An 18,411-nucleotide genomic window follows, 5' to 3' on the forward strand; every position below is an offset into this window, starting at 1 on the left:
GCTGTCCGTTATCATTTCAAGTGGATAACAGTTACTCCTTCTGGACAGCACAGCAGGCAATCATGAATCCTCAAAATAGTGCTTCCGGTGAAGGCTGACCGGCAAATTGCTCTGGCTAGGATTCATTCAACATTCGGAATAAAATTCAATTTGACCCGGTTGGATACGGAAACCACTTAGGTATAGCACCATGTATAGAAACCACAAACGATAAGCTGGAGTCCAAGCAAATGAGTTTTTATTTGCTTTAAATTGCCTATCAAAACAATCGATGCAAAACGATTTTTGATTATGGTGGTAGACTTTCAACTTTTAATAGGTATATATGCTTCCTCGTTTAAAATGGACAGCCTTTTTCATAGAAACAAAATCACACTTTCCTGACAACTTTAACCGTCACTGTATGTCAGGTAAAAGATTCAACTGTCATCCCCCATTCGGTAACAGTGAATTCGGTGTACACCGGATGTCATATCTCAAGCGGTCTAACCCAATAAATCCACAAAAAGTGATCAAAATTTCCATTGCTTGTATCCGCTTTGGGTTGCTTTTGGTGTTGCAACATAAAAGTTGTTTATAAAAATAAACCGATTATTGCTTAGATTTTTTTAAGATTCCGCTTCGGATTGGTTATAGAAAGTGCATTGCACAAAAGTTACGGCTCGTACTTAAACTTGGACTTCATCCAAATGGTAATTCTTTCTAGGGTTCATTCTGTAACTTTGAACAAAAAAAAAAATCACTTTAGGTGCAATGATGTTGAAGCCACAAATGGCCACCTCCGAGCCACCACTTTGGAATTTTTTGAAGGCACAAGGTTCGGTAATATTTATTGCGTCACCTGAGAAAACGCTACTTTATGTTTGCTGCGGTGAATTAAACATAAAATAGTGTTTTCACAGGGAACGCATTTGCTATTTTCGAGTCTTATGCTTTTTGAAACTCGAAATGGTGGTTCGAAGCCATTTGTGGCTTCAACACCGTTTAACCTTAAGATAAGGAGTTTCCAAAGTTTTTCAATCTACAGAGCGCTGAGATTTCAGTTCTGCTTCCCCTATCTAAACAAAAATTTTGAATAGTATGAACTTAAAAAAACACAGCGGGCAAGGTGGATCGATCAGATGGAAGACGACCTGCGGAACCTACTGGCGAACTGCAGCCATGAACCGAGGGGAATGGAGACGACTCTTACATACAGCAAAGACCACACCCCGGCTTAGGCCTGTTTGGTGAGGTGAGGGTTAAGTAACAATTCCTGGTGTAAGGCATGCTGGTTTACAGGGTGTCACCGTTAAAGTGATACACACATTTGAATGCCTCTGTTTGCATCGGGAGGCCTACCATGTTAATAAGCTGTGGTTGCTTCGATAGCGACACATGTTTATAGTTCACTTATATGTGGAAAATGTAATGTTGCAATGGATTCAAATAGAGAATAAATCAAGATTTTGTATCTTGCGGGAATGAACAGCATGCAGATCAAGAGGAAGCTGTCAAATCTGAATTTGAGCAGATTACGTGTACAGGATCATAAAACGATTCGAGGAAGCAAGCACGGTTGTCCCTAAACATAAATCCGATATTAAAAAGAGCGGCGAACAAGTTGATGTCCCGAATTTTGTGCAGACATAAATCAAACTTTAGAAAAGTCTCATGTGCCAAGTATCTATTAGCGTTAAAAAATATTTTTGGCGTCTTAATGGTTTGTTTGATCCGTATAACGAGGATATAAAAGTTTACAGGAAGAAAAAAAAAGTCTCAAATGACACAGTTACGTCCTAAAACACGCTTAATACTAAAAATCATCTGTATATAAATTTGCACGGTTATCGGAGAGATTGTTTTCACGTTCATAAACTACAAATTAACCCTCCTTACCTATGCTTATGAGTTGAAGCAAAACGAATATATTTGTGATACTCCCTGTACTTGAATACTGCTATGTACAAATTTTCACGGCATTCGGCTCAGTAGCTTTTGAGTCTATAGTTAACAGACGGACAGACATTCGCATTTATAGATATAGACTGAGTGTATCACTTTCACGATGACACCCTGTAAATTATGCTGGAATAGTGTAGAGAGAAATCCAGAGGTCATTTTGGGTGAGATACTCTACACAGTAAAAAAATTTTCACTTAGTTAAATGCACATAAATGGAGCATTAAAAACCATGTAATATTCCGTGTGGCATTATATTCACATGCAATGTAAATAAATTTATTGTTAATTTGCATGCAAATTTAAATTCAAAGCTTTAGGTTTATATAACTTAACGTACAAATTTCAAACGTGCATGATTTAAAACGATTCTGTATTGTGCGTTATCAACGGTGTATTTGTATATGTTTTTTCCTGTATGTGCTGGAAACCGTTACGTGCTTTCATTGGATCGCAGCAAGCCAAGAGCGCGAAAAGACGTAAATTTTTGACGTGGTTTTAATTTCACTAGAAAAATTCGAAAATTATGTTCCTTGTGGTACATTTTCTAAATTACCAGTAGTGCAATAGTGTTTTATTGTTACGTGCTTGAGGTGTTGTCATTAAAGTGATTCAGGAATAGAAGAAATGCCATCCCAGATCGATTCGGCATAATGTCCTTTAAACCTCCAGCGGAATATTAGAAACAGGCGTTCGTGGTAGCATCAGAGCCCCACTAGCGTTTGGTAGTGAGCAAAATCATTTCAAATCGCCTGGAAATACGCGAAAATTTAATCGACCATTTTTGATTTGAATGAAACTTTGCACACGTATTTAGCTTAGCCAACTTAGCATTTTTCACAGGTGGAGAGATTTTTTACACCTATGAGTTACATTCTAACAGGGCGTATGCCTTTTGGCATAGGTTTTATTCGAAGCATTGTAGCCCAGAAACCGTTAGTTGTATAGAAAAACTGTCTGAGAATGAGTTGTAGGGAATTAAAAATGCACCATAAAAAAATATACACTGTACAAAAAAAAAAATTTTTTTGACCAAAAATAATTAAAAATAAACATTAAATTTCAATTTGAAAACAAAAGAGTTGAATTTTTTTCTTATTTTTTTTAAACAAACTTGACGTTAATACGCAACTTTAAAAAAAAAAGTCCAGGATGGAGAAATGAAAAACAATTTTTTATGGTAGATTAATTTTTTTATAAAAATTCTAATTCAAACATTTTTCAAAATATTTGTATTCTGATGATTTTAAAAGATGCAGAGAGTCATTTTGAATCAAAAAGCTCTTGGTAGTAAACATTCTAAACGCATTGGTTTTCGAGTTATTTTAAATTTAAGCTCGATAAATTAATTATATTTTTCGGAAAATACACGTTTTCTTAATTTGTCCATGGTTCTCCAGCAAAAACCTTACGTTCTACAATTCATTCTTTGACAACAAAACGATTGGATAAATAGCTCAAGCGCTAAAACTTAGCCTACCTACACGTTCCCTCTTGCCGAATGTTTTATAAAAGTTGTTTTTTTTGTTGTCAAAGAATGAATTGTATATTTTTGATCAAGCATTCCAATGAACGTATGGTTTTTGCTGGAGAGCCATGGACAAATTAAGAAAAACGTGTATTTTCCGAAATAATAATAATTTTTCGAGCTTAAATTAGAAATAACTCGAAAACCAATGCCTTTAGAATGTTTATTACCAAGAGCTTTTTGAGTCAAAATGACTCTTTGCATCTTTTAAAATCATCAGAATACAAATATTTTGAAAAATTTTTGAATTAGAATTTTCTTAAAAAAATTAATCTACCATAAAAAAATAATTTTTCATTTCTCCATCCTGGACTTTTTTTAAAAGTTGCGTATCAACGTAAAATTTCTTTAAAAAAAAAATTCAACTCTTTTTTTTTAAATTGAAATTTAGTGTTTATTTTTAATTTTTTTTGGTCAAAAAAATTTTTTTTTTGTACAGTGTGTATTTCTTTTATGATGAATTTTTAATTCCCTGCAACTCATTCTCAGACAGTTTTTCTATACAACCAACGGTTTTCGGGCTACAATGCTTCGAATAAAACCTATGCCAAAAGGCATACGCCCTGTTAGAATGTAACTCATAGGTGTAAAAAATCTCTCCACCTGTGAAAAATGCTAAGTTGGCTAAGCCAAATACGTGTGCAAAGTTTCATTCAAATCAAAAATGGTCGATATTCGACCATCGGTGATTTGGCGCGATCTTGCTCTAGTATTTCTGGGTCGGAGTCGAGTTGTTTTGTAACAAAAGCCGCAACGGAAAAATTGACAGTGACATCAGTGAAAAATTTAGAAATCCAAATGGATGGCCGCCATCATTTCATCGTTGTCGCTGCGGGCGTTCAAGGTCAAAGCAATTTTAGTTTCGATTTCAGTGGCAGTTTGGGTCCAGCAAGGCCGAATGTCGACAAGAACGTTATCTTGGATGGTGAGTTCGTTCCATGTGATGTGGTTGACTCATGTTAGCGCACGCGAAGTGTCAGAGGGGAGCCATTAATTTTGCTCAAAAAACAGGAGATATAGACCAATTTATTTCCTAATTTATATTCTTTTCAGAGAGCGAGTAATGGCGCTATAACCATAAGCTAAGTTGCTAGGACTGGAGTTAGTACTCAAATTCCAACCGTAACAGTTGAAGCGAGTGAAGGCGCTATATCCTTGGTTTCAAAACCCGAACATGAGGAGGGAATACCTATGTTCCATCCCAGGAAATTGGTCAACAAAGGAGTGTACTTTCTTAGCTTTGTCACGTCCAACGAATTTTATTACTTATTACATACGGATCGGTTGGTACAGATTGTCCCCGTTCATAGATTATATTGTGATTAAATTGTGATTATATTGTGATTATGTTATGACATTGACAAGAAAAATGTAACGAAATCTTTTTTTTTCAATGGTGAATATTCTTTTCCAGGATCCTTTCAAATACTAACTATGTTAGTGTAGACTAGACTAGACTAGAAATCGCTTTCATTTGTATCAAATGGAAATTTCATTTTTTGATACTGTGTAGCTTACAATGGAAATGGGATGAAATCGATAAATTGCTCACCCACGAAAACCATGATTTTTTTTGGAAATGTGCTATTGTTCGATAATGAAAGTAAATAATGATTTTGAGCTGAAAAATTAACAATCCACAATCCATCCCAACAACACTTCTTCCGAAACCAGCGTGAAAACCTAATTTCTAAGTTTTGTATGACGAAGCTGATATTTTTCAGTGCTTCTGCATCTCAAGGAAATATTTCACTTTAGGAAATGTTTATTCTAATCTTTACATATAAAAATTGAGTTCTGTCAGTCTGTCTGATCCATATAGACATGGAAATAACTGAGCAGATCGGTAGGGTTTTCGGGGCCGGGAAAGATTCTTGTAATAGATTGAGACCCCTCCCTTCTCTGGAAGGGAGTAACCAAATTGGGCATGTAACCAAATTGGGCATGAGGATGTTTTGAAAAGAAAAATTTTCATGGTAGTATGAGATCCCTCCTTGCTCCAGAAGGCAGGGCACCTAAATATCTGTATAACTCGAGAACTAATCGAGCAAATGGAACCAATATTAGCGTGTGGTGGTTAACGGGAGTAACACACATTTTTATGGTAGATCGATGTCCCTCCCTCCTCTAGAAGGGAGCACGTTATGGTTTTGGGGGCAAGAAATGTTTTCATGATGACAAGACACCCCACCCCACTCTGGAATGAGGGGGAGAGATCCCCCCAAATTCCTGCATAACTCGAGAACCAATCAAGCAAATGGAACCAAATTTGACATGTGGAGGTTTTTAGGGGCAGGAAATGTTTTAATGGTAGTTCTACACCCCTTTTTTCTCTGAAAGGGAGGGCTCCACTGCAAATAAAACTCAAATTTCTACATAACTCAAGGTTCTTGATAAATCAAGCAAATGGAACAAAATTTAGAAAGTGAGGGTTTAGAGTACATGAAACATTTCTTTGTTGGTTTGCACCCCTTCCGACTTAGGATGGGTGAGGTCGTCCCACACAAATGAAACATATTCCAACCAATTTTTTTGAAAAATAAAACTGTAAATAAACTGTAAATGAAATGTAAGATGTCGACTTCCGTTTTTGGAAAACAGCCTAAAATGACCGAACACCACCCACCATGTGTAATTTCGAAACAAAAATGATGCCTAGAGGCCATAAATTGACTCAAAATTCCATTTTGAATTCTAATATGCCGACTTTCGCTCTCTGAAATATAGCACAAAATGACCGAATACCATCCAATATTCGAATTTTCTCAATCAGGATGATTCACAGAAACCAAAAAAAACCTATTGTCATCTGTAATCTTTTCAGGGACACTTTTTGATGAAAGTTTTTGACATTAACATATTGGTTCAAAAAAGTCTATCATGATAACAAGGCTCATAATTCAAAGAATCATTGAAAAGCATCAGTTTGTTTCGAACTAACGATTCTAGATTGCTCTCGAATGCAATAATGCATTTAATATAAAAAACAGCCTTATGCGGTCGTGGCATTGTTTTTCTGATCATTTAATTTTGTTAGTGACATAGAGAAACAATTAGAAAATCGACTAAAGAGAAACTCATTAGAAATGTGTTCCAGAATATCATTCATAATCATGCGTCCCATGATTAAGTGCACTTGAAATGCTGGCGGCGAAAAACGAAAATTTCAACGATACGAAAAATATCTTTCGAAACGAAATTCGATGCGAAATTAACATATTGTATGAATAAATCAGTAGATTGTAGAAATAATCACGACGAAGTTTTGAACTATCCAACGAAACATGCTTCAAAACCTGAAGCAGACAAGATTTGACGAAAAGTATCTGAAACCAACTGTTGCGGGACGAATAGGTAAAACGCACTAATTCTGTTTAGCGTAATGCTTTAAGCTGCAAATATTGTTTTATTAATTCGATTAATAGGATTTTTCAGAAATTTACGTACAAATCCAGTGGATTACGGTTTACTTATCCCACGAACAAAGTTAACTTTAGGTTAGGGTTAGCGATTACCTTCTACTTTAAGTTTAGTTCTGTAGGGATAGTATATTTTTTATTACTAGATATTATTATTTTATATGTTTTACCTTTTTTATCTAGTAGGTAACAAAGATTTAGTTTCATAAATGGAATTTTGTAATTAATTTCGCATACACGTTGCGAATGTTTCTACCACTAAAGAATTAACTTTATCTCTCTTACTTCCTTTTTCTTCTTCTAATGATTCTTAGTTTTTTAATATTTTGTCTAAATTATCTGACGTCTAAAGAAGCTTGTCATTATTTTACCACAGTATCCTCTTAGCATTTGCACGCCCAACTTTCACAGTGATCGGGCCAAAATAGTCCAAGCCGACATAACTAAAGGGACGAATGAAAGGGGGCTGTCTCGCCGCCGGTAGTGGTGCCATTCTAGGCACGGATGGATGTGTTTTTTTTTAGTTTACACCACTGACAGCGATTTGATACCGTTTTCACTAAAACTCGCAATCGTGGTACATAAAAGCGTTGACGCACTTCATTAACCACCGTCTCATAGTTGGCATGTAGGTACTTCCTGTGGTAACTGTCTATAACCAAAAGGGTCACGCGATGGTGTTTTGGCAGTATGATTGGGCACTTTTGGTCCGCCGAAACTAACTGCAAGGCACCTATGCGACCGTCAACACGCAGGACGCCTTGATCATCTAGAGCTGGTGTAAGTTTTAATAGCACACTAGATTTTTCGAGCGATTCATGTTCATGAAATGGCAAGCTCTCATTTTTTCGAATGACGGTAATCTCGTCTGCATATGCGTCTAACTGCACAATCCTCCAAATCAAGTTTTCAGCATCATGTAATTCTTGTTGGGTCAGAATTTCCCTCGTGAAAGGTTCCTGCGTCTTCTTTCTGCACGCGTTCACAAAACGCCTCACGTATGCTACTGCTCTTAGCAAGCGATACTAATTTGAAAAGCGTTCAAATTTTATTAGTGATACTGGAACTATTTGATGGAAAAAAAGGCACGTAACTCCTCGCTGGTAGAGTTTTCCTCTGTCGTTTGTGGCCAATGTTTTTCATCCGAGTACAAGAACTCTGGCTCTTGAAACCAGCGGCTGGTGGAATCAAAACACGGTCCTTTGCCCCATTTTGTGGCTTCATCTGCCACGTTAAGTTTACTCGCCACCCACCTCCAATCGTTAGCATTCGTTGATGACAGAATCTCGCTGACTCGACAAGCAACAAATTGTCTATAACGGCGGTGTTCGGATTCAATCGAAGCCAAAACTGTTCTCGAATCGGACCAGAAAACTTTCCGACGAACAGTTACAGAATGGCCATTGATGATGAAATTTGCAAGCCGCACCCCCAATGCAGCGGCCATCAATTCTAGTCGAGGTACGGTGGCGTGCCGAATAGGTGCAACTTTCGTTTTCGCGGCTACCAGCGTGCACTGAACGGTTCCATCCGGCCTCTCAACACGGAAATATACCACAGCGGAATAAGCATCCTCGCTTGCATCAACAAACACATGGACCTGTAAAGTGCCGTAAACACTGGTGCTTGCGTTCATAAAATAACAGCGTCGAAAGTACACCTTCTGAACGAGGTGAAATAGTGCGATCCATTTCTTCCATCGATCGTATATGTGATCGTTAACTCGCTCATCCCACTGGATTTTTGTTCGCCACACTTCTTGCATCATGATCTTACCGTGAACCAGGAATGATGCCAAAAGTCCGAGTGGGTCAAATAGGCTCATGAAACATTTTAGAATCTGTCGTTTCGTTGGTCTCGCTCCCGAATCGATAAGCGAAGCAATCTCTTTCCGAAAGGACGCTCCGCCTAAGTACTCCAACACAGTCCTACTATTAGAGGCCCAATTCCGGATTTCAAATCCACTTTTGAGTGTACTAATTTTACCTCTTCTGCTACCTTTTTTGCTTCCTCGACCGTTTCAAAACTACTGAGATAGTCGTCCACATAGTGTGATTTTATAATATCGTTTACCGCTCTAGGGTACAATTTCGCAAATTCTTCCGCATTTTTGTTTTTTACGAATTGTGCGGAAGATGGGGAGAACGTAGCTCCAAAAGTCGCAACGTCCATGAGAAATATCTGAGGCTGTTGCTCAGGACTGTCACGCCATAGAAACCGTTGAGAATGGCGGTCTGGCTCGATGATGCGGATCTGGTGAAACATCTCTTTGATGTCACCAGAAACCGCTACAGGAAATTGGCGGAAGCGGAACAAGACGTAGGGTAGCGGTATCAGCAGATCTGGGCCAGGCAAAAGAAGGCTATTGAGTGAGATACCGCGAACTTTCGCTGCCGCATCCCACACCAAGCGAAATTTTCCTGGCTTGTTCGGGTTAGTCACAGCACTAACGGGAAGATACCACACTCGGTTTGGATTGGCCATGAGTAATTCTTCCTCCGTCACTCTATGAGCGTAGCTCTTCTCTTGATATTCGCGAACCTGACGATGTACGTTCTCATTTAGAGCACTATCCTTTTGCATTCGGCGTTCCAGAAATTTAAGACGTTGTAGAGCCATTGGAAAGCTATCCGGCCGATCAATTTCATCGTATCGCCATATCAAACCAGTTTGGTACCGTTCACCGACTCTAGAAGTTGTTTCTTCCATAATCCAACGTGCTCTTTTATTTTCTTCGGAATCGAGCAGAGGCGTTGTCTTCACACCCTCGTAATCTGCATTAAAATATTCTCTCATCATGACACTGAGCTTTTCGTTCATGTCGCACTCGCATATATGGTAGTTGCTTTCTTCTGATTGAAACTGATGGCCGAGGCTTCCGTAAAGGCACCAACCTAACCGCGTTCTAGTTGCAATCGGTCCATGATCTCCTTCTATCGTTTCCAGTGGTACAGCGAGACTAAGGTCACGAAGTCCTATTAATAGACGTGGTGTCACATTCTCGTAGCTTTGAATGGCCAGACCTTGTAGGTGACGAAATTTATTTTGCAGCTCTCCGACATGTAGTGTCTGTGAAGGCAAGTTGAGACTTTCAACAGTGCTCACATTTGACAGATTATAGCGATTTTTCCCACCCACTGCAGATATGTCTAAAGAAATAAGCTGCGATTCCGACTCTAATCGAGACATGTTTGCTGTCCACTTTAAGCACAACGGAGCATTTGGCCCTTCGATTCCAAGACTTTTTGCAAGGCTATGTTCCATGAGGGTCGCCGAATAACCTTCGTCGAGAAAGGCAAATACTTTCGAAGACTTAGATGTGCCATGCAGCATCACTGGCACAATCCGAAACAACACCGACTGTCCGTTGTGATGGTAGGTGTGGTTTTCGAAATGCTGATTAGTAGTTGAAATTCTTGCGGGTAAAGAAGGCGTAGAATGAAGTAACGCATGGTGACGTAGTTCACATCCGTTAACACCACAGCGGGAGGTTTTCCTACATGCCCGGCGACCATGAAAATTCAGGCAACTACGGCACAGCTTCAGCGTAGTAACAGTTTTCCATCGATTTTCAGTGCTACCCCTTTTGAAAGCGGCACAATCTGTTACACGATGGCCATCTTTATTACAAACAGGACAACTTTTAACTACTGCACGCACTCCTTCTTTCTCACCCGTTTCAATGTGAGCATGAACAAATCCTCTCTCCCGCGCTCTTGACATCTCATTCCCCTGTATCGGTTTGCCAACATACATCACAACTTTACTGACGGAGTCAATAACCGTCGTCATAAATTCGCTTAAATTTTGCAACGTTACTACTTGGCAATTCTGAAGATGCTCAGCCCACTGCAGCTTAATACTGGCAGGAAGTTTGTCTACTATTTCCTGTTAAAGAATAGGATTGGAAAGGTGCGATATCTGATCTACGGCGATTAGATGCTGGGTTAGGTTTCGTATAGCCATTCCGAATTCGATCAGTGTTTCCAGCTTCTCCGCTCTCGGAGCGGGAGTTTCACGAACGTTTTTGATGAGCTTATTGATTATTATCTCAGGACGGCCAAAAAGTGTCTCTAGGGTTCTCATAACATCTGGAACTGTTTCTGGTACCATCGGGAAGTATCTAACCGCCCTCAGTGTGGGTCCTTTTAAACAACGTTGCAGTCGAGTGAGATTTTCGGCATTATTGTAAACACAGGCCGAAGTAGTATTATTATAGCTGCAGAAGAACAGCGGCCATTCTTCGGGATCACCAGTGAATTCTGGTAAATCTCGAGGCATTACTTGCCGAGCTGCTAGCTGCCTTGGGGACGGGTCTTGTGAAAAAGGTGTAGTCGAATTAGCAGTTGGAATTGAACCTATCATTTGCGGTGGAGTTGGAAACGCGTGCGGATTTCGCTGCTGCTCAACTGAGAAGTGATCGGCTTGTTGTTCCTGATCAAGTACATTTCGATTCTGTCTAGGAACGGACGGCTCTTGTTGCCGCTCGTTACTGATCACTCCCGGTATCGCTGTAGGATTATGGCCGGTCGTATGAGACCGTAGTGTGGGTCGACCGCTTCCAATCATCGATGGTGAATTAAAATTTTTCACTGGAAGCACTTTAGTACCTGCTCCATTCGTGGTAACTGCTGGGCGCGAAGAAATAGAGGTGCATTGTTGTTGCATCTGCAGCTGACATAACCGCAGCTGCTCTTTCAGTTCATTTAGCTACTTCAAGGTTGATTGCTCAGTCGGTCGCTGAGTATTGTGGCAATCTTTGAGCGTTTGTTTGGGTGAACGATTGACAACACTTTCGGGAATGAGTGGCGGAGCTCTATTCTCACCGCTTATCCCTCTTACTGTGCCTTCTTTGGTGCTCGTGACGTGTACGGCTGGGATTAATTTAGATGTGGTTGCATTGTTGTGTGGCGGATTGACAGCGCTTCGCTCATCCGAATTTGGTTGCACTGCTGCTTGTCCATCCACCCACTCAGCGACTTGTTTCGTTCGACTCTCAATATCGTAGATCCGACTACGTACGCTGCGAGTTTCGAAATCTTCGAGCAGCGTATCTTCCATCAACTGATATTTTTCCTTTACATATTTTTTCTCCAGTTCCAGCTCTAATAGTTTCTTGTCAAGCTCTCGTTGCTCTTCCAGGCGCTTTAAATGCAGTTCTAAGCGAGCTTTTCGTGAAGCTGCTGACGAGGCGATAGACACTGATTTTGCTGGTTGTGGGAAACAAGAAGCACAATACCATTTTGTAGTTTCAACGGAGTCGGTCACTCCGGCACACGAGTAGTGCCACCGCACATATCACAAGCAACGAGATCATCGGCAGAGTCCGCCCTTTGACAGGCAGTACAACTAAAAACGTTGCTGTTGTCCACCGTTTTCTCCTGAACGCTTTCATTCTGATCATTCATCTCAAATGGATTTCTTAAAGTTTTGTTGCGGGACGAATAGGTAAAACGCACTAATTCTGTTTAGCGTAATGCTTTAAGCTGCAAATATTGTTTTATTAATTCGATTAATAGGATTTTTCAGAAATTTACGTACAAATCCAGTGGATTACGGTTTACTTATCCCACGAACAAAGTTAACTTTAGGTTAGGGTTAGCGATTACCTTCTACTTTAAGTTTAGTTCTGTAAGGATAGTATATTTTTTATTACTAGATATTATTATTTTATATGTTTTACCTTTTTTATCTAGTAGGCAACAAAGATTTAGTTTCATAAATGGAATTTTGTAATTAATTTCGCATACACGTTGCGAATGTACCTACCACTAAAGAATTAACTTTATCTCTCTTACTTCCTTTTTCTTCTTCTTATGATTCTTAGTTTTTTAATATTTTATCTAAATTATCTGACGTCTAAAGTAGCTTGTCATTATTTTATCACAGTATCCTTTAGGTTGGTGTACCATGGGAAGAGTTGCCAGTGGTAACACCAACGATACTTTAAGACAAATTCTAGGACGAGGATGTTCTCGTTTCGATACAACTAATCATTTCAAACAGGGCCGGCATCACATTATTTTCCCAAGTGGGTAGTGCGAGTGGCTTTCCGGGATTTTACCGGAACATTCGCCATGGTGGACGAAAACATGCGTGTAGGCATGTTTTTGAGCTCTTTTTTGTTTTATTTATCAATCTCTCCTCAATTTTTGGTTCGTCCAGAAACTCTGGATGGGACACACCCTTGGTACCGCATTGATTTCAGCCGCTTCAACTCCTCCAATGATTGCTTCGAGTAGTGGGCCGACACCAGATCCGGACATTGCACAGCGTTTTCGCTCCTATGGTACTTCTTGACGAACGACTCAACATCCGGTAGGCACTCGTACTATAAATTTCCCCGTTCACGGCCTGTACTGAGCTTCTCGCTGATTGTCAGCCACAGCAGCATCTTCTTTGGGAACTCGGTGTGTGAAATAAATTTCACCTCAGGGCTTACTTCATTCGTGGGGGAAGTGAAATACGGAGTGCCCTGCAGGTGGTTGCCAGATAGGTCTCGACGTCGACCACCACCATCACGTCGCAATTCGCCGAAAAAATCGACTCGACCATAGTATTCAGCCGCTGCCACTGCGTTATTGCCTGCGGCTTACCTCCGAGACCAATGGACGGGACTGTCGCTTTCTGATGTTCATGTTTGGCCGGTTGCACCAACCTTCCGATCAAGCGTACGCAGCGATGTAGCCACTTTTCCCTCGGTCTTCCTCTTTAGCATTCCTTGGAGCTTCTTGTGGCTCAAGGTCGTCGGCCGTCCGGAACCGGTCTTTCTTTCGATGCTTTGATTGTAGTCCAACAGTGCCAAAATGTTGTAGATACCGAAACAAGCGTAACCAGTGTCCCTTTTCCGTACGATGTCCGCATTCAACCCGGCGGGGTAACGTTCTTTGATCGCGCATACTTTTGAGTGGAGTAGCTCCACTGTTTTCACCATTACGGTTAGAGTTCGAGTCATTTTTTTTCTCATGGCTTACTATGAATGATGCTGCATGGGTAGATTCGTCACAGTGTGTATAGGTAAACCCATGAAAAATCGGCATTTTTGAGCATTTTCTTAACTAACGTTAGGGCTAAACAATTTTGTCTTCTCGAAAAAAGTCTCCATCCAAAATTTGAGCCTAATCTAACTTCTGATAAGGTTTCACTTACAGTCGTGGAAGTCTTATATTTTTGACCAGAAGACACTCTCAGCACGAACATTTCTTTCATCGATCAATGAACTGTAACTCTGATCGCTTTGAGGGTCTATTTCCCGATTGAGCTCAAATTTGGCATGGGAATTTTTTACTAGAAAACAAAACTTTAAAATTCTATCGTAAATAAAATTTAGAACTCTATCATAAACGAAATTTTCTATCGTTGATGATACAATTAAAAAAAATAATCCTTTTCCTGAGAAACTTTACAAATGTACATAAATCTGTAGATTTAAAACCTCTCGCTCAACAATATCCATCAAAAAATCTGTCACTCGCAACATTACATTTTTTTGAATTTTTTTCAGTAAGTTCCGTGTGGGTAAGTACCCACATGGATATTTTACGAGTGGGTACTATTACCCATACTACTCACATGAACCGCCAGCCCTGACTTCAAACGATTTGCCTTTTGAGTATAAACGTATCTAATACCCGATTTGTCATGCATTTGCAAACTATAAATAAATCGTATCAATCTGTGGATGAAAAAAAATGGGCGGGACAAAGTTTGTCGGGTAAGCTAGTATTTGATATTTCAGCCGTAAAAGTTTTGACGAACAACCATCCCGTATTATGTGAGGCTATTTTTTTAGAACAACAATTTTATTACCTACAACTTTGCCAAAGACACCATTTAAGTGGTTATATACCTTTTTGGTCGAGAAAAATGAGGGAAGTTTGAATTTATTTTTAAGTGCATAGCACCATTTTCATTGCATCAAGGTGGTATTTTTCTGAAAGTACAGTTTATCAACAACAAGAAAATGCGTTTGATTTTGAGATATACCAATTATTACTGGAGTAATGGCCGTTTCCCCGAAGCGCTTTTTTTTTGCAGAGGCTTGCGGTGATCCTGATAGAGACTCAGCGGGTCAAGCGGAATCAAAAAACTCATATTATTTCATTAGTTTAGAAGTGTGCCGGGTCCTTGAACAATCGCTTTTATGAGTATTTTGTTTTCAGTGCAAACGGGAACGTTTTTCCCAAAAAATGCACGTTTTGAGTGCAAAAAATTGCATTAAAAAATGTTTTGCGGCAAAATGTAACTGTATGTTTCAAAAAGCGATCGTTCAAGGACCGGCGAATTTTATAACGAAAATTTAAAAAAAAAGATGGAGGAAATCGGTTAAGTAGTTTCCCCGCAATCAGGATCACGGCAAAGTCATTTTCCGGAAAAAACCATTCCGAGATAATCGCGTGTAAAGTTTCAAGTTTAGCTTATGCGACCGTGGCGAGGCTCGTTGCAAATCGCTCTAACTTTCTTCCTATTGCTCAGATCTTTATGAAAATTTGTGGAAATATTCTCAAGATGTTGTATTTGAAGATAATGTAATAAAAATTTTTCCGGTTTTTTGAAAACTAAAAAGGTATATAACCCCTTAAATGGAACAAATCGTTTTTCTGATATAGAAAATTTAAATCCATGGGCCTTTTTATCAGACCTTTTAATCAAAAAGGAACATCTGTGAAAAATTTCAGCGAAATCGGAAATGTCATGCTGAAAAAAATATTTTACCTATTTTCACTGTAGTTTATGACGAATACCGAAAGCGAAAATAATTTTTATCAGCACTACTGTAGTGTTCTATGTTCAACTATACAAATCGTCAGCGCACAAAGGTAAACACTTTGAATTAACACGTGGCACCGTCTTTCTCCTGTTAATAGCGTTCATTTTCAACCAGCTTCGTTAAATTTGCTCAGAGCGACAATACGTTATACGTCCCGTGTGGTTTCGCTACGGTGCAGTTTGCTTCAAGATGTGTGAACAGGTCCTTCCAAACCACATGCCTTCGGTTTGCTGGAATGATCCATAGACGCCAGGACATGAGACGGAAATGAAAACAGACGCCTGGCTCGAGATAATCCCCGTCTGTTGGTGGTCAGTCAGACGGATGCGGTAGAGAAACAGAACCGTGCGAGACTATGCGTACTATGCGGTACTACCTTGAAAGGTAAGCCGTCTCTGTGTGCAGTTTTGTTAGTCACTCATTGAATGCCTACACTGCGAGTCGCATTCAGCTTGCTGCTGATAACGATATGGGGGAAAACGAAGCTTAGGGGAAAGTAGGTAAAGACGGACACTGCGGGTAAGATGGACACTTTCACTTTCACAAACTAGAATGTATTATGATAGTTGAGTGATGCGAATACCTTCTTTATAGTGTGTTAATGCTTTTGAGTTGCATTATCGGTTTTCAGCAAGCAAACTGTCAAATTTGTAAGTAAAACAAAGAATATTTTCGTGAACGCGCAATTTGATGTAATTTTTATTCCACGGAAAATAGTGAAAAACTCGTGAAACTTACGTGTTTTCATTTGTTCACAATAGTAAAGTGATTAATTAGTCTTTCCTCGGTTTTCTAGTGAAAGTCCAGCAGATTTTCGATGTTCCGATGAAGAGCTACGATCGTTTTAAAAATTTACAACCAGGTCGGGCAAGACGGACACACTAAGGTAGGGAAAGATGGACACACGGATTTTCCAAGAATTTTCACATGTAGCATCTGTTGTGTACTACAGATGTTCACAAAGTACACCCGCGAGAGAAACCAGCAGATATTAATCACTTAGCAGTTAGAACAGGCCATATAGACGCCTTCATCGAAACCCATCCTCTCAAACTGTTCACGTGATGTATAGATGGACTCCAATAACGTAGAGTAATGTATGGCCATCACTTAACACATAAATCAAAAGAATACTTAACGTACTATTTCTTTTTTTGTGAGTGTCCACCTTTACCTTCGTAGTGTCCATCTTACCCACCCCAAGTGTCCGTCTTTCCCAACCTTGTCAAAAAACAGCAATTTTGTAGTCCTAATTTTGAAGTCCCAAAACACATAAAACTTGGAGGAAGTCCACTTATACCAAAAATGATTATGAAAACAAATGACCTTAAGTTTCAATTTGTATGACTACTGCGATCTAAATAGCAATACCTAAGTAATTATTTAGATTAAACCTTAGGGTGTCCGTCTTTACCTACTTTCCCCTACATGTTATCTATCACTGCTAAGCCGAATGTTCTGTGCCACTGCGAAAGCCTTCGTTTCTGTACGCATAGAGTCTGCTAAAGGAAGACAAAAGACGACATCAAAGCAACCGGAGGTTGCTGCCATTTGCTGAAACCAGTCCTGATAAGTAAGCATGAAGGCTTCAAAGAAAACTTTAATATCAATGATACAACTATGAACTGATCGAGTTTGCGAAACGCTCTACATTTTTACAAGGAAATTCATTTAAATGATACGATTATTCAAACGCCTCTAGGATGCATCTGTTTCTAACATAAGTATGCACGATATCTTCCCTTAAATACTGCATGAGTTGATCCAGTGACACGTAACTTATTACCACATAAAGGTAAATTTGGATCCCCCCACATAGGTAGAAGACACAATTACACCAACACACTAGCAACGACCGGAACGGAGAAACAAGCCGACATTTCAACGGAACAATTGCCAGCCAGACCAGAGAAGGCAGTTTATCACCAACCAAAGTGCCTACGTAAAACACATGAATCAATGACCGAGTTCATTATTTCTTAGCCGTTACCCGTACGTAGTGGAGAAAGCCACTGCCAGGGGAATTAATTGCATTTTCGGCGTAGAAGAAACCACTAATTTCTCGGAAACGAAGTACTGGCTCTAACACAGTTTGTTTACGAAGGGTTATTATTGTACAGGGCCGGAAATAAGTATATTAAATCGCGTTCAGTTATTTTTTTCTTTTTTGTTCAAATGACTTTAACAGGAAATTAAATTGATTTCGTTTGCGTGCTAACCACACACAAGTTGAAAATGCTGGAAAGTTAATAATTCTAAGTGCAACTGTATCAAAAAGATGCGACTATTTCTCTTCAATTGACGATGAATTTTCTTCGAAAACGCTTGCAACCTCAAACCGCATTTAAAAGAAACTTTTCATTGCACTTTCTTTGGCTTCATCCTATTCATTGTCCAATGAAATGGTTAGTTTTTGCCAACTCTCGCTTTAGCGAAGCTGGTGGATACGTTGTTCCTCCGAAGGTGACAAAATTCCATTGAAAACATTCGTTCGTTTCGTTCCTCCAACTGCTACTATTTTCCAACATGGGAAATGGTTTTGCAACCCACCGTAGAGAAAATCTCATTCCTAAATTCTCATTTTGCCTTGTGATGGATGGCGGTGAAAGATAAGAAGGTCCGTTAGAAATTGAAAAATAATTAACCTAATTCTTTTCATCAATCTTTAGCTCTTGATGCCGCTATGGAGCAGATTGGTAACGAGGAACATCAAATCCGACACAATTACCCGAATCATTTGTTGAAGTCTTGAA

At 39.4% G+C, this 18,411-nt stretch overlaps 1 protein-coding gene across 1 annotated transcript in view; it reads right to left on the bottom strand.

Moving 5' to 3' along the window:
- Nucleotides 1-18,411, bottom strand: part of LOC129718544 (uncharacterized) — a 435,671-nt gene that overhangs the window by 103,858 nt on the left and 313,402 nt on the right. The gene's annotated exons all lie outside the window — the stretch shown is intronic.

Source organism: Wyeomyia smithii, chromosome 1, assembly GCF_029784165.1.
Source record: "Wyeomyia smithii strain HCP4-BCI-WySm-NY-G18 chromosome 1, ASM2978416v1, whole genome shotgun sequence".
Lineage (NCBI taxonomy): Eukaryota > Metazoa > Arthropoda > Insecta > Diptera > Culicidae > Wyeomyia > Wyeomyia smithii.